The following is a 3,297-nucleotide window of genomic DNA, read 5'->3' as shown; positions in this document are numbered from 1 at the left end:
TTTTTTTTGGGGGGGGGGGGGGGTGTATCCACTCTGAAAAAGTGTTTTTCAATATAAATTATTATTTTAGGTACCAATATTCAACCATTTTTATTGCTGATACCTCTGGATCTTGCCCTTATTAACGGGCTAGTAGTATGTTCTCTTATTGACGATGGGCCATGCAAACTCAAGATGTTTTATGAACAATATTTTAATCAAATTTTGTTCTATTAGAAAGAATCGGGTTTGAAAGAAATTAGAGGACCGTCTAAATAAGGGGAAGAGACTAGTCAAAGACTTTCTTGTTAGTCTCTGCTTTTAGCTGGTGTTCTATTTCAAGTGATTTTTATTGGTACTCTTTTGTTCGTATGTTTGTCAATTGGGAAGCCTTTTCGTAGTCCCCTTGGGTTGTTGGGGATCTGTCCTCTCCCCCTTTTTATTATCCTCTCTTTGATATTGAATTTAAGTTTCCTTGTAAAAAAAAAAAAAACCAAAATTATTTCAATTATAATTTCAAGAAGTATTTCTTTGATTCAAATAAACATGTTTTTCAAATGATTAGTTCACTAAAATGAAAATGGTTAAAATTACTTTAGTAAGAGAAAGTGCATGCTTGTTTGCATTTGTAGAGAGAGATTAGTAAGAAAAAGGAGTGCAAATAGAGAAAATAGTGAGCGTATAAGAAGTGAGAAGTTAATGAGAGAATATGCATATGATGAGAGTGATTAGCATGGAGAAAAGGTGGGAGCTTTAAAGCTTGGGAGTCTCCTTTCTCTTTTCTACTGAATTCTTCGGTTGGGCCACAGAGGAAGGAGGTCAAACAGAGGGTTTTAGAGTTGGAGCTCAACCATATTACATAACGCATCTTCAATGTACAGATGGTGGATTTCTCTGTATATATATGTATTTTTAATGACGAAGAAGGGAATGTTTGATATTAGTGGGAGCTACTTTATATCTTCTAGAAGGCCCTCATGTTTGAGTGTCTATCTCGTCTATCTCCTTAAATATCGGGATGAATGTTTTGGACAGAGGGGCAGAGAGAACGACTATTTTTTGGGACTTCAGGCAGAGAAACCTTCATTTTCTCATTTAGTATTGTTTCTTAGTGGAAATTTGAACATTTTCTTTAGGAGCCATTGGAGTGGATGTTTGCTTGACTAACCTATTGGAAGAAGGGTCCCATCTTCTTTGGAAGGTTGACCATTGCACCTCCCTAATCTGCCTCCCCACCATTTTTCTGCAATGTACCCTATCTCACTTAAAGGTTTCGCCTGGTGATGGTTAAATAATCAAGAAAAATCATTAGGCTTCATTTGGGAAGCATCTAATTTTGATGTTGTAGTCACTTAAAAATCAAGATACCATTGAAGTCTGTATTGTTTCTTTCTAAGTACCAAGATCGGAGCAAGGCCCTAGCAGCAATATCCTAGGAGATTCTAGCTTTTCGCTTGAAACATCAGCCCTTCCAGGAATCATTCTTCAATGCCCTAATAACAAGTATTGAGGCCGGATATCTTTTTGTTAGGAGACTGATAGCCATCCCTTTAGTTTCACAATTACTATGAATGAATCGGTGATTCATGACTTCTTTCATTCTTTCTGCACAAGCGATTAATGAGGACTAGAAGGGCATGGGCCTTTTTTTTTTTTTTTTTGCACTCTATCTTGAAGACTCTTGTAGGCTAGGTTGTGAACCAAAGATGAAAAATAGCACTTACACTCGTGGCAGAAAGCAACAACCATGTATGGAACCCACCGATGATGACTTGGAAAAGAAGAATAATTGAGGCTAACCAATTCAAATTATTTCTAGTTGGTTGAAATTTTCTTTTATGTTTTTTTTTTTAGTTTTTGTATTATATGGAGTCCTATACTTCAATTTCTATTTTTAGTTATTTCTTTTGTTTTAGGAGAATTATCCTCCATGTTGAGTCACGATTCAATTATATATAGAATTATCCTCCATGGTTGAGTCACGATTCAATTATATATAGCAATGGTTGTTATACGACTTTTATAAATATTTATAAACATCAATGAAGATGGTACAAAAAAAAAAAAAAATCAATTCAGTCTTGAATACTCAACTCAGAGACATTTTGGTTCCCTCTATTTGAGGTTTAGAATTATTCAAATAGATAAAAAAGAAAAAAAAAAGAATTCTACTTCTTCACCCAACACTTTGTACCCCACTTACAAGAAACTCATAACTCGATTGCAAACCATAGCCGTAACAATTTGGTACCAGAACCAATAGTTATGGGTGAATCTGTTCTAGAACAACTTATCAAATTCTTATATTTACTCTTTTTTGAACAGCCGGTAATGAGAAGGTTGAGCAGGTTCGTGCCAAATTGGATGCCATATCTCTTGATTTGGAATCCACGAAGAAGGGTCTGACTATTTCAAAACAACGAGAGATGAGGGAATTTCTGGGCACCAGGTTCTAAAAATTATGGAGCCCCTAAAAATTATGGAGGAAACTTGATTGTACCAAAGTACACAGAACTTGACTTTCCTTTGCTTCAATGGGTTGGAAGACCCCTTGGGTCCAACCCCTTGGGTTGGATTAGCTGTTGTCAACAGTTTTTTTGACATCGAGAAGAAAATGTGAGCTTAGCCTCTTATCACTTAAAAGAGAATTGCTCAACTATGATTTTTACAGATGGTATAGGATACTTCGAATCCCACCTGGACAGAGTTTGTCCACCAATGCAACTTGCAGTTTGGACCTCCCATCCAAAGCAATAAATTGGGGGAGCTCACCAAGCTAAAACAAACGGGTTCGGTGGGAGAAAACTCGAACAAATTTCAAGAGCTGAAATTTTAACTCAAAATTAGAAGATTCAGTTGTATCTCAGCAGATTGCAAAAATATGAGCAAATTGCAAAAGTCTATATCAGTTGAGGGGGAGGTCCACTAGCCACAGGACTGGATAACCGCAATGAGTATTTTAGCTTGTACGAAAGGAAAATATATTCTAGGGTCACCACCAGTCGAAATAACAAACGCAATTCACCAATTGCAGATTCACACACCAACCATTAGTAAAACGACTCACTAGAGAAGAAATGGAAAGAAAGAAGGGAGAAGGGGTTGAAGCGAGGGAAGTTTAAGTTCCTTAATTTTGATACAATCAAGTTTGGAATCCCTTTTATCCCTCCTTGTTTTTTGCTTGACTTTCAGCACGGCAAGAAGTTAGGCCCTTTTTTTTGTGGCTTCAGAGTCAAAAGAAATGACATCCAATTTGGCCTCTTTTTTTTTTTTTTTTTTTTTTTTTTTTTTTTTTTTTTTTTTTTTTTTTTTTTTTTT

General features: G+C 35.9%; 1 protein-coding gene across 3 annotated transcripts in view; it reads left to right on the top strand.

Annotated features, from left to right (window-relative positions):
* Positions 1-3,297, top strand: part of LOC111453581 — an 11,585-nt gene that overhangs the window by 5,207 nt on the left and 3,081 nt on the right. The gene's annotated exons all lie outside the window — the stretch shown is intronic.

This window comes from Cucurbita moschata, unplaced genomic scaffold (assembly GCF_002738365.1).
Source record: "Cucurbita moschata cultivar Rifu unplaced genomic scaffold, Cmos_1.0 Cmo_Scf00015, whole genome shotgun sequence".
NCBI lineage: Eukaryota > Viridiplantae > Streptophyta > Magnoliopsida > Cucurbitales > Cucurbitaceae > Cucurbita > Cucurbita moschata.
Note: the sequence above shows the minus strand (reverse complement) of the source record. Positions and strands in the feature narration are given on the sequence as shown.